We start from the raw sequence: 13928 nt of genomic DNA, 5'->3' as shown, positions 1-13928 counted from the left end.
CTCTCACACACACACACACACACACACACACACACACACACACACCATGCTCATGTGTGCATTTACTGTTGGAAATGCTTTTTAGGGATAATTGAGCAAAGTTGCCTTACTTAGCGGATGAAGAAATACAGCCTCAAGCAAATAAGGAGCCTAACCAAGGGTTATGTAAAGCTCTACAAGTAGAAAACAGCAATTACACAATTTGTAGACTGTTTACTCTGGCTGGTCACTTTGTGAATATTTTTGAGATCTTTTTTTTTTATGTGAGATTTTAGGGAGAGAGCAGTCTTCACTGGCCGAGAGGTGGTTGTTGGCATCCTTATGAGACACATGTGAGCAGTGAGACCACAGCTGCGAAGCACCTGGGGATTCATTCTTCTTAGGTTCATTCTTCGAATATGGCAGTTGTGTGAACTCATTCCTTCCTGGGTCTTCTGCCTTCCAAGGGAAAAATCTGCCGACCAAGGAAAGAAACAAGATGACTGAATATTGCACAGAAGTCTGGGAGCATTCAGTGTAGCAAATCTAGTGATTTTTTTTTTTTTAAAAATTCAAGAAATGCCTACTCTTTTTTCCAACATCTGATCTAAGTTCACATCCATAGGCATAAATCAGAGAAGATTCTTCTTTCCACTTCTGATTTTAATATAGTGGTCAGGAGGAAAAAAAAATTTTTTTTAATGCTTTCAGATATAAAGAGTATTGCTGCCTAAAACAATGAGCTTTAATTCTCTGAGGTGTTTACTTCACAAACATTGTCATTCCCTGGACACCTGCTGTGGGTGACAGCTGATCTCTAGACCGTGAACAGACATGTTTGATGTTAGTGCAGGAAACTGTCAGTGCAAAGAAACTTGATGTTCTGTCATTAATTTTAAAACAGCCTTTTGTATATGGAAATACCATTATTAAGGTGGTTGTTGTGTAAGCAAGGGGTGTAGCTGGAGAGCCTCTCTCCAGGTCCCACCAAGCCCCGCAGTCCCACAACCCACGTATAAAATAATCACTCAGATGCTTATATTACTTATAAACTGTATGGCCGTGGCAGGCTTCTTGCTAACTGTTCTTATATCTTAAATTAACCCATTTCTATAAATCTATACCTTGACACGTGGCTCGTGGCTTACTGGCATCTTTACATGCTACTTGTCCTGGCGGTGGCTGGCAGTGTCTCCCCGACCCAGCCTTCTGCTTCCCAGAATTCTCCTCTCTCCTTGTCCCGCCTATACTTCCTGCCTGGCCACTGGCCAATCAGTGTTTTATTTGTACAGAACGATATCCACAGCAAAGGGGTCATGGGAAATGTGAGAAAATGAGGGGAGATAAATGGCCTGTATGAAATTCAGTCATGTAGACAGTATGCCATCTGCAGTTTCATTTGTGACTGGCCTAGTATTTAATATCATCCTCATTGCTTATGGGGGGACTTGGAATCAGGAGGTGAGGTCACTTAACCCTGGTGACCTAGCTGGTAAGCAGCTGGGCCGAAGTCTCTGAGATTTTCCAGTCCAGGATGGATCTATTGTGTGTACCCGATGCCAGTGGCCTTTAATCCCCCAGCTGACACAGTGTCCGTGTTCATTACCTTTCTCACTGGTGTGACAAAATACCAACAAAGGCCGCTTAAGGAGGAAGAGTTTGTTCTGGGGTCATAGTTTGAGGGGACACTACTCATCTTGGGAGGAATCCTCTTTTATTGCCTTGTCAGTTCTGAATTAGACAAGTCCAGATGAGTGAAAGTCATAGGACGAATTCTCCTCAAATTATGATGGGGTTACGCCATGCAGTACCTGTAGTGAATTGAAAAAAATATCTGAAGTCAAAAAGCATTTTATACCTTCTCACTGAACATCCTAGCTTAGTGATGGTGTTCCTTAGTGGATGGCCTCTTCACCCGGGTGGTCTCCTCATTGGCTGGGAGCCATGACACTCTACTGATGCCTGGCTTTGCAAAAGAACATTGGCCCACACATCGCTAGCTCTAGAGGACATCGAAACTGAACATCCAGATGTCACAGTGTGTATAATTTGACTGATATAATCACAAACTGAACCACCATAAGTCAAAGATCGTCTATTTATAAAGCGCAAACAAAACAGATGAACAGTGTTCTCTACAAAGCACGGACCCTCCTCACAAGATCTTGGGTTTGCTTGCCGTTTCTTTCACAGTGGTGCACTGTACAATTTGTACATTGTGAATCTCTTTGGGTTTATATTTATCTAATAGTACTTATGTCTGATTGTGAGATCGAAAAGACAAAAGAGGTAAACAGTGCTTTTGACAAGAGAGCTAGTGTGTGCCGTTTTACAGGTGCTCCACAGTATTCACTGGTGTTTTCACAGTATCAAGTGTCACACAAAGATAAAGGGACATTTAGTGTGGGCTCACACTGAAGTGAAGATAGACACAGGGAGCTGAGGGAGGTGGCCTTCATTTTAAAGAGTGAGGACAAGTCAACATTTCCTTTTTTGTGACCACACAGCTCTTTCCATTGCCAGTGGCAGTGCCATTGCATTGTCAATCCGTCTGTTCCCAACTTTTGAAGGCATTTTGAGATGCCTCATGGTGGTGTGCTCTAAGGGACTCTGGCCAGCGTGACTGATGTGGCGATTGTGGCTCTGACTGGCCCTTCCCTTCTCTCCCATTCCCTCTTCCTTGCTAAAAACCATTAGATTACACTAAAGCTAGCCAAGGTCTATTCCCTTATTTGGCCACCTCCTCCTCCTGAGGCTGACTACCAAGGTCCAGCTATCAAAGTATTGAAGTTCAGCAACCCAAAGCCCCCTTGGCTCACCTAATTAACAGGCCCAGCTAAAATTAAACCCCTCATCTTAACACAAGGTTTCCCCACATACTACCATTTTCTTATGTTCCATGCCTGTCTCCTCTCTATCCAGAGGCAGTCCATTGTCTTTTGGAATAAGTAGCCCTCCCCCCTGTCCCTTGTTCCCTTCCCCTTCTCCCTCATCCTCTGTCTCCTGTCTTTGTCTCTCATTCCCTGCCCTCTGTCCCTCTGGGGCAAACAAATCTCCTTTGTGCTGAGAACTTGGACTTGAGGCTCCCGAGCTGATACTTTTCCTTTCGGTGTTGGCTTCCATCTTGGATCCTCCTTGTATCTGAGCTGCTTTCTTCCTGCCATTCCTGCTCGCTTGTTCTCCAGGCCTCCTAGTTACAGCCCATGCCTGACACTGTCTTAGTACCGCCCACAGATCAGGATCTTTGGGACAGATAGATCCAGTGTAGCTGGGTTAGTTCCAGCTCACTCTCATCAGCTGCTGTCCTTGTACTGTCTTTGCACATCCATCATCCCACTCTGCTAAAAGAGGAATGATCATTTTAATGTTGGAAGAAGGTAGAGTTGGAAACACTGTGTGCCCAGGCAGTGGAACAGTTCCTACAGGGCAGAGTACACGGGGAAATATGACCCGAATGGAGGAGCTTGCCTTGAAATCCTCATCCGTTTCAGAGGGACCACCTGACTGTTCTGTCATCTCAGGGCAAATCCCAGTTCTCATGAAAGCATTTGGTTAAGGCAATCGGCGGAGGATGAGACCGAATGACTCTCTTAAGATACAGGAGTGCCATGTGTTTAGCCCTGAAGAAGGACTTTTCTAATCGAAGTCAGGGTACAACTGGCTAGGCTTCTCAAAGCCTCTCCCTGGGCTCTCTTCTTGGAGTATTCTCAGTTCAGTTCTTGTGGGAACCAGTAAGCATTGTCCATCTGTGGGACTGTGGAGTCCTTTGGAAAATACTGTTGAAAAGCTGTAGAGAGAAGGTGGGCACATGAACAGGAAAACAAGCCCCACACAGAGGAACAAAATGCATAATGCACGACTCCCAGGGCAGAGGTTGACACCGCTTCACTGTTTCCTCTTCAGACTACACAGTGTCATAAGGTGGGTGTCCTCAGAGCTTTCAGGGAGTTTCCAAGGAGCACCTGGTAGGTGAGTGACGGAAGCCTTGCTTTAAAACTTGCCTCTATCAGAGGCGGGCGGACAAGACAGACCCTCCAGGCTCCCCAGGTCTACCCCCAATGTTTGCTTCCTTTAAACTGGATCTGAGTTCAAGCTAATCTGTCTCCTCTAATTACCCCTTTAAATGTTACAGAGACCAGACCTGGGAACTTGTGGGCTCTAGTATTGTTCTTTTCCTAAAATTTGTTCAGTGTTTTGTTTGTTTTTGTTTTTTGAGACAGGGTCTCTATACATAGCCCTGCTGTCCTGGAACTCACTCTGTAGAACAACCTGTCCTAGAACTCTCAGAGATGCTCTTGCCTCTGTCTCCTAAGTGCTGGGATTACAGGTGTGTGCCATCATGCCAAGCTTGTGCTCAGTGTTTTCTCTATGTGTGTTTTGTGTGTGTTTGTGTGTGTGTGTGTGCACTTGTACATGTGTGGACACTAGGGGACAATCTCAGCTGTCTTTCAAGCATCCACCTTTTCTTTTGAGACAGTGGCCTGGAATTCACCAAGTAGACTAGACTAGTTGGCCACTGAACCCCCAGCATCCCATTGTGCTCTGCCAAATTCAGGGATTACAAGTGCGCACCGCCATGCCAGGCCTTTTCACTCAGACTCTGGGGATTTCACGCAGAAAAGTGAGTATTTTACTGACTGCACTCTCTTCAACCCTGTTTTTAATTCCTCTTTGTGAGACAGGGTCCTGCCACGTAGCCCTGACTGGATTAGATTTTTCAATGTGACCAAGCTTGCCTGGAACTTGGGGAGATCGCCCTTCCTCTGCCTCCAGAGTGCTTCTATAAAAGGAGTACACTCATAATGTTTAGTTCCTTCAGTGTTCTCTGAGAGGATAACTAAGAGCTCCAGGGGAGGGTGTGTACACAGATCCCGAGAGGCCACGGAGTCCTGTGTGTCCTTCCCCATATGGATTTTCTCTCCATGCATCCCCCAGGAGGGCATTGCATGAGCATGTGCAGTAGAGGCCTGCTGTTGATAATTTAAATGTCTATTTAAAAATCTGTGTCACACTGCACCTTAATATTTGATTTTCTCTCTGTGAGGCTGGCTTTGGTGTTAACGATTTTTTCATTTTCTCAGCCACATTTTATGGATTATTTAACAGGCATGTATGACAGGATGAGACAAAGGAAAGGGACAGAGGAAGGTGGCAACATTGCCCCTCGCCAGCCCTTACCTCACTAGAGGGGGAGGTGGGGGGATGGCCCCACACTGAGAGCAGTACCTGCAGGGCACCCTGAGAGAAATGCAGAGGTGTGTGGTGCACAATGTGGCGAGGAAGCCTGGGTGGCTGGCTGTGAGATCTTAGTGAGACTTCTCATTTACTCTCAGCCTCCTTGAAGTTCACGGCCGTCCTTTCTCTCCACTCCTTGGAGAACTGGTGAAACTCTTCAAAGTTTACTTGGAATTACACAATCACTATATTGAAGTTACATGCATTTACATATGATCACACACACATATGCATATGCAGTCACATACATATATGTTGTTAGGCACAGCCACCAACGAAGTGTGCTGGTTAATTTTTTTGTCATCTTGACACAAGCTGGGCCATCTGGTAAGGTGGAACTTCAGTCCAGAAAGTGCCTTCATCATCCTGGTCTGGAGGTAAACCTGTGGGATATTTTCTTGACCAATGATCAGCCTGGGAGGGCCCATCCCACTGTGGGGGAGTGCCAGCCTGAACATATAGGTGGTCCTGTGTTACATACGAAAGCAGGCTGAGCTAAAGACGGAGAGGGCAAGGCAGTAAGCAGCGTTCCTTCCTGTTCTCTGCGTCAGTTCCTGCCTCCAGGCTCCTGCTGATCTCCGAGCGGACTTTTCTCAATGGTGGACTTTTCTCAATGGTGGACTTTTCTCAATGGTGGACTCTTCTCAATGGTGGACTTTTCTCAATGGTGGACTCTTCTCAATGGTGGACTTTTCTCAATGGTGGACTTTTCTCAATGGTAGACTGTGCTGAGGACATGGAAGCCAAACAGAGCCTTTCCTCTCAGGTTGTTCCGGTCTCAGCATTTAGCAACAGAGAGACTAGAACAAGAGGAGATCAAGCAAACAATACTTGAGCTCTCCGATCTGTTTCCTCTCCGCAGTCAACATTCATACTCGTAGGGCATATTGACACACCATTGTCACCTGCCAATGGCTTCTGTGAGGGTCCCTTCTTGGTGTTGCATATTCAGGAAATTGGGACACCGCAATGGCACATATCCATCACCATGGTGTCACACACAATAGTTTATGCTCTAAAGTCCTCTATGTTCTGCCTGTTCATCTGTCCTTCTCCACAGCCCCTGGCAACCATTCCTGTCACATAGGTTATGTGGCCTTTTGTCATTGCCTTCTTTTTCTTATGAATATGAATTCAGAGTTCCTCCATGTCTTTAAAGGAGCTTAGGAATTCTGCTGTCGCCCCCCCACTCCCCTTCTCCACTGCTTGATTGTAAAGTTACACTGTATTTAACAAACATAGATGTTGTATTTTCTTTATATGACTTACTGCCCTCTGATGTCTTCACTTTTTTCTTTATCTGTCCTTCTCACTAGAACACCAGCTTAGTGGGGATGGAGTTCTAGTCTGCCTTGGGTCCCGGTGTTCTCACAGTACCTGGAAAAGTGTTTCTGCATAGTAGGTATTTTCTGCATAGTAGGTGTTTTCTGCATAGCAGGTGCTCAGCAAATGTTGTAAGAGTTGCACGCAGTGTGACCTGAACATGAATTCCCTCTGTCTCTGGTCTTCTCTCCTACTTGGTTTTAAAGGTGACAAACTCTCTCATTCACTTTGCTCCAGATTTCCAGATTTTGTTCGGAGGATGAAGCAGAAATTCATGTTAAGTCACCGAGTGTGGGAATTATTTCTTGTTCACCTTTGGCTTCTGAAGCTCTGTGGGTTGTCTTCTGAATTTAATGGGCCCCAGGTGAAAGGCAGCTGGAAGCTTCGGTGGGAACCAGTCACGTGGCCAGAGAGACGACGGCAGGCAGAGGAAATGATTAAGGGAGAGTAGCGGGGAAGTGAGTGCTAACATTTTAGAGTCACACATGGTATTCAAAGCTGTGTGTAACTTAGAACAGGAGTTAGGGGACAAATCTGACAGAAAACGAGGAAGCACACACAGCACCCAGCAGCACAGGGATGAAGGCGTTTCTTTAGATGTTTGACTCATTTACCAAACTGTAGTGGGATCAAAATATAGGCTGGTTCCAGGGAGAAATAATACAGTCACTGTTTGTGGTTCAGTGGTGCCCTTGGGGGCACAGCGAGGCCTGCAATTTCATTATTGGTTTTCTAAGTAACTTTCTTTAAGGCTAACAGACTTTCTGGGAAGGCCAAACCAAGGGAAGCGGAGTTAATGTTCTCATTAAAATGTTAAAGAGGCCTTATTCATGGACGAAGGAGGCTGTACTTGCTACATCCTTGTGAACTATGAAAATATGTGTTGATCTCTTGCAGAGGGTTCCCCTGGGCCCTCTGTCACCGAAAGCTTTGCCTAAACAGGGCTTGGCCACTTCTGGGCATGGAGTCATTGATCCTCCGTACTGTCTTCCAGGAAGAACTGGTGATGGGGTACCTCCTCCATCAGACTGCTTTCTTCCTGTAGCCCCTGCTTGACTGGGCTGAGAGATGTCTGAAGATGCTGCAGTGCTGGTGAAGCCAACAGTTGCTCTGCTGACCGTGGATGAGAGCCCTCCCGGACTCTGTCACCCCTCAGCATTGCAGTTTAGAAACAGCCATAGGACTTTATAGAGACTGAATGCAGATGCCAAGCACAATGCTGATTTTATTTCTGGACCTCCCTCCCACCCCTCACCACACACACACTCCCCAGCACTAACCATGAGTCTTTATTGGCTACAGCTACTTCAGAGGGATGAAGCAGGAGGACCGGGTGACCTAGCCTGCAGTGCTTCACGGGCTGGTTAGGGGATGGAGAACTCGCCCAGGTAGCGGCCAATCGGTCATCTCTGGTTTGATTTCCACCTGGCTGAAGGTCTTGCCATTGTAGACACCCACCATGCTGCCTACCGTCTCGGGCAGGATGATCATGTCCCTCAGGTGGGGCTTCACCACCTCGGCTTCTCCATGGGCGGTGCCTCCTTCCTGTTCTTCCTCTGCTCCGTGAGTAGCCAGCACTGCTTCCGCCACAGGCCGTCACGATTCAGGCGCTGCCCCTGGCCCACGCTGTACAGCCTCGTCAGCTGTGCATAGGGCATGTCCCTCAGCTGGCCCCGGTCCACGCTGCGCTCGGTAGGCGAACTTGCCGAAGGTCCACTTCTTTTTTTTTTTTTTTTTTTTTTTTTGTTTGTTTGTTTGGTTTTTCGAGACAGGGTTTCTCTGTGTAGCTTTGCGCCTCTCCTGGAACTCACTTGGTAGCCCAGGCTGGCCTCGAACTCACAGAGATCCGCCTGGCTCTGCCTCCCGAGTGCTGGGATTAAAGGCGTGCGCCACCACTGCCCAGCCCGCTTCTTTTTTTACTCCACTTTAGCCATCTTGGAAACTGCTCTTGGAAATTGTTTTATACTGATATTTACATGAGACTGAAATTGTAGAACGATGGTCTTCATACAGGTAGGAAACCATATCACTGGAAAACTCAACATGAAATTTAAGGAGAATCAGTTAAAACACCCTACCTTTACTCTACGTTATTAGAAAGCCTTGCTTGTTGGATGATAGCAAATGCGAGTCTCATGGTTTGCACTTGTGATAGTAAGTGTAGTTTCTGGGGAATGGTCAAAAGTATCAAAGAAGGAGAGAAGTCTAGCCCAGGTTCATGTCTGATATTCCCCAAACAAAAGACACTCACAAAAAGAAAGACAAATAAAGTTTTTATGGGATAGTGGAGATTCCATACAATAATGACCTCAAACAGTTGTTAAGCTGGTGGGTTTTGTTGTTACCTAAGAAGTAAGTAGTTGTGGACAAATAGATTTGGGCAAAGGAGTGTGATCTACTGGTTGTAAATGGAAGGAGGTCTACCAAGGACTTCGATTCTTCTGGATGTTTCCATATCCTTGGCTCCTTTGATTTATATGTAGAGGGTTTACCTCTCATGTGAGGGCCTTGTGATCTGCTTCAAGAGGTCAGAAAAAATCTTTCCCAAGTTCTAGTGACCAGAATCAGGCAAAAAGGGCAGGAGAGAAGATGGAGACCTTCCTGACTCTGCAGTTTCTCAAATTCGGTGCCTCCATATTTGGGGGAATAGCCCTCCACATTATTAGTTGTAAGTTAAACTGGTGAGTTTTAAATATTCAATCCTACTCAGACCAGACTAATGTTGAAATATGTATGTCCTACAAACTGTCAAAGCATTTTCTTTTAAAGAATGAACTCCTTGTCCAAGTGAGGACTTGACATTTGTAAACTGTTTCCAGTGTGAGAGCCAGAGATGTGAGTTATGACAGATAATCCTGAAAGATGGTTGACTCTGTAGATTTCTGAATTGCTTTGATAGAGGTGTAATGCTTTTAGTCCAACACTAATATGGATATTAGTGTTAAAAAGAACCTCTAGGCATTTCTGTGGAACACTGATGCTACATAGTGAAATACGTGCTTTTAATCACAAAGCAATTTAGAGTAACATGTAACAAACTTGCAGGCTCTTCCTTTCACTCTTTGATGATTGACAAGTAGTGTCTTACAGACACTGGGAAACTGCTCACCTGACCCATGCATTCAGAGAGTGGCTTCCCACAGTTCTATCTGGCATGGCTCAGCAATCTACACGTCCTCACTTTAGCCAAAGTAGAAATCCGGTAGTTGATGTGGTCTGGGGAATTTCTTAGTTGACTGGAAAATGCTTGTGTGTGGTGTTCAGGCCCTTACTCCCACCTTTGAAGAAATGTAACTGTGATGAGACCTGAACAATGCACCTTGGAAACAAACGGAACCATTTGCTAGTGTGGTACAGGATGCTGTATTGTTAATAACGTTCGTCTGCTTTGTAGATTTTTTTTTTTTTCTATTTTCAGATTTGTTGTTTGAATGCTAGTGGTCACATCTGACTGCCCAAAGTAATACTTCACATTCTAGTGCAATTGTATCCTAGATCCTATGTTGTGTTTGTGATTAGTGCCAAAAAGTTAAGGGAATTTTTCCAAGCCCATCAGTGTGAATTAGTCTCCTCAACTAGACTATCTTAACATTTATAATGACCAGTATGTTGATTGCTTGGCTACTTACTCATTTCTCCATCATATATTTAGGGCATATAGACTGTGTTCAGGGCATTGGGATACAAAAGGTCAGCAAACTGGATCTTGTCTGAGTTTTATTGATAGTTCACGGGTTGACTATAAAAGATTGAACTACTTAAAAAAAACAAAACAGAAAAAAACAAAACAAAACAAAAAACAAAATTACTTTTCAGCAATTTAAAGACCGTATGTGAAATTGCCATATCACAGCCTACGCTATAGAGTTCTTCTTCCTAAGTGCATTTGACATGAGAAGAAGTACCAGGCATTTATATACAATCTTCATATATTTATTAAGCTGTACCTTGTGAGGCTTCCTGTTGGGGCAGTGAAGGAGGCTTCTTGTGTACTGTAGTGTGTGTTTATCAAGAACCACTTTGTAAGTGCCCACTGGTGCCATTGAGGGGCCTTGTATGGGGGTGGGGCATGCTTCATCCCAGGAGGGTGTGGGGTCCTTGTATGGGGGTGGGGCATGTTTCATCCCTGGAGAGTGTGGGGGTCCTTGTATGGGGGTGGGGCATGCTTCATCTCAGGAGGGTGTGGGGTCCTTGTATGGGGGTGGGGTATGCTTCATCCCAGGAGAGTGTGGGGTCCTTGTATGGGGGTGGGGCATGCTTTATCGTAGGAGGGTATGGGGGTCCTTGTATGGGGGTGGGGCATGCTTCATCCCCGGAGGGTGTGGGGTCCTTGTATGGGGTGAGGCATGCTTCATCCCTGGAGAGTGTGGGGTTCTTGTATGGGGGTGGGGCATGCTTCATCCCAGGAGGGTGTGGGGTCCTTGTATGGGGGTGGGGCATGCTTTATCCCAGAAGGGTATGGGGTCCTTGTATGGGGGTGGGGCATGCTTCATCTCTGGAGGGTGTGGGGGTCCTTGTATGGGGGTGGGGCATGCTTCATCCCAGGAGGGTGTGGGGTCCTTGTATGGGGATGGGGCATGCTTCATCCCAGGAGGGTGTGGGGGTCTGCTCAGAGAGGGATGAGACTAAAGCCAGGATTGCTGTCATGGTACACTTAGGCAAAACTAGGGAGCAAATGAAACCCTTTGCTTAGTGTATGTCACCTCCGTATGGCTTCTAAGCACAATAGCTAAAATTCCAGGTTTGTCCTACAGTTTTGAATGCCAAGAAAATGCTAGGCTATTGCATTTTCTTTTTAAAAGTCTTCCTGCCCCGACTGTTGACCTGGCACAGGTTAGGAGGATGTGAGAAGTCCAAGTCTTACGTTGACATGATGAAGGGGTCCAGCATTTTCCCTGCCATTGCTAAGCTGTGTGTTTGGCTAGGCTGGCTGCATGCTAACAAAGCGACTCAGATCTGTGAAAGGCAAGAGGGCACAGAAGAAGAGAGTGAAAGTGTGGGTATAACAGGGAAAAAGAGAAAGTGGAAGGGAGGCACAGAGGCTATTTGATGTTCCTTCTTTCTCTCCCTTCCCTGTTCACAGAGAAGACAGGGTAACAAAGCAGGTCAATTGAAGGGGGGGAAAGAGTGACCGAGGCTGGGGTAGGAGAGCAGCTGGAGGTGGTAAGGGAACCAGAGAGGGCACAGGAATAAGTGGGGGAGAAGGAGAGATAAGAACTATTTAAATGCAGGAAAGAGATGGGCGCAGAGAGGGGGGTAGCGCACGCTTTGGTCATACTGAGAGCCCTCAATTGCTCCCAGTGGTGCATCTGCCAAATAGCCAGTGTCCCTTGCGGAGGACATTCTCCTGACTTTTGTATTAGCTTTAATGCGATTCCCTTTCTGGTTCCCGTATAACTGGTTGAGGTTTCATTGACACTCCGTGTGATCAAATGCAAGCACGGAGGCACAGTTCTGTTATCCCTTGCTGGGCGCTGCAGACTTCTGAGTCGCTGCTTCCTGCATTTGATGTCTGCCATTCCTCCTTGTCTACAGGTAGGAGAGTTAAAAGGGGGAAAAGCACACCTCTGGGCTACCACGGTTACGGCTCATGCATACAGATATTCAAAGACGCTGAAAGAAAAGAGAAAATCACAGTCCCATATTTTCTTGAAGTGAGGTAGTTAGTTGACTCTTTCGTTTCTGGTTCGGTTACATGCACCGACAAAGCCACACACTGTACCTTCTGGAAGATCTAATTTTTGTTATAGGATTCACTGTAGCATGCCTTTCAGACAGCTGGCGCCGAGCAAGGCACTTTCCAAGTGGGCATGAATACCTAAGTGCATACCTTCCTGTTAGAGCAACCATGCCATTTTATAATTTCTGTTTTCCCTCTTCTGACTCTTTGGATGACATTGGGTCTAACTGAGGAGCTTTTGGATGTTGCTTCACAACTAGTCTATGTGTTCTGGAAAAGGAAGGGAGTTTAGTTAGCAGCAAAGGATTTTGGAGGGGTTAGGAGATCATTTGTCCTCAGATTCACACACCTGTGATGAAATTGTGGGCTTCAAATCTGGGGCGCTCCGTACTATGGTCCTAGGAACCACAGATGCTTGGGGTCCTTTAAAACCGGGCTTCCCAGGCTTCAGTCTGCCTGGGTACCAGCTGAAGCCCCCGTGAAACTGCAGAGTCTGGTGCTGTATGCCTCCCAGGGGACTCTCAGTCCAGGCTGATGTGACTGAGTGTACCATGCTTGAAAAAGGAGGACTCTGAAACCCTTTTCAAAAAATCAAGTTTTATTCTATGAAAATATCTAAGTATATTTTATAGTTTGCAGGACAATAGATTTTCTTAGGGAAAAAAAAACATAAATATCTAACTCAGTTCCAATTGGAAATTTATAAGATAAATAACACATCTGCCTCCCCAGCTTTAGGCACTAGTGAGACTCTAGACATAACACCAGACTCGGTGTAGCAAACTTTAACAAGTAGGGCTTCTTTAAAGCAGAAATATCCTGTGAGAGATTGACAGCTTAAAGGCTCTGTTTATGGTGAACAGCTATTGATTGTTCCCAGGTTAGCATGGTGCAGAGCCCTTCTGCAAGGGCATTCCGTTGGAATGGACTGAGCATAGAAAGGGCAATGTTCAGCTCCAGCTCCTCCAAGTGAAACCTTGCATCTGCTTACACATGTTCAGTTGGCTCGGAAACTGATGTTTGGAGTTTCTTCTAACAAGATGGCCTTTGTTTTGCAGGTCCTTGGCAGCCAGCATGGTCGTGTATTGATAAAGAGGAGAGAGAGCTCATCGTGCTAAGGTAAGGGAGTGGTGTGTGTGGCTCAAATGACAAGCAGGACTAATGTCAGGGTACCATTGTATGAGGACTGACTTTCCTTTATCATATACCTTGAGGTCATTTTCTTGCACAGGGATGCCTGTGTTTCAGGGGTCTGTAGTGTGAAACATCAGTGAACTGACTTGCTCATGAGGAGCATCTGCAGGGCCTTTGGAAACCAAAAGTGATGAAACACAGTCATAGGAGGTCATGTACCAATTTCTACAGAGTAAAGTAGAATTATGGCCGTTCCTCCTTTTTGTCAGAAATCTCTCTTTTCAACATTAATGTAAATATGTAAATACTGAATATTTCAAATTAAGTCTTCTCTTTTTCTTCTTATCTAAAGTTGTCCTAAGTCCCCCCCTTTTTTATTAAAATTCATACTTTACGACTTTGATTTGCCCAAATAGGTCGTTAAGATCAGTTTTTCATTAACTTTTGCTGCTTTCTTTTCTACAATCTTTTCAGAGGATTAAAGGTCCCCACTGAGAGAAACTGTCTCTTTCTCATATGGCCTTTATAAATCTGACACAGATGTAGCAGCCTGGTCAACTGAACCAAGATATGAGTA

At 45.6% G+C, this 13928-nt stretch overlaps 1 protein-coding gene and 1 pseudogene across 1 annotated transcript in view; one reads left to right on the top strand and one right to left on the bottom strand.

Moving 5' to 3' along the window:
* Enox1 (ecto-NOX disulfide-thiol exchanger 1) overlaps window positions 1–13928 on the top strand; it is a 562855-nt gene that overhangs the window by 107466 nt on the left and 441461 nt on the right. Inside the window, exon 2 of the mRNA XM_059273297.1 lies at window positions 13276–13336. The gene's annotated coding sequence lies outside the window, so the exon portion shown is untranslated. The remainder of the gene's footprint in view (window positions 1–13275; window positions 13337–13928) is intronic.
* Window positions 7902–8219, bottom strand: LOC131919836 (small ribosomal subunit protein uS19-like; annotated as a pseudogene).

The sequence above is a fragment of the Peromyscus eremicus genome, chromosome 9 (genome assembly GCF_949786415.1).
Source record: "Peromyscus eremicus chromosome 9, PerEre_H2_v1, whole genome shotgun sequence".
In the NCBI taxonomy this organism is placed as follows: Eukaryota; Metazoa; Chordata; class Mammalia; order Rodentia; family Cricetidae; genus Peromyscus; species Peromyscus eremicus.
The sequence above is the reverse complement of the archived record's forward strand: the minus strand, read 5'-3'. Positions and strand labels throughout refer to the sequence as shown.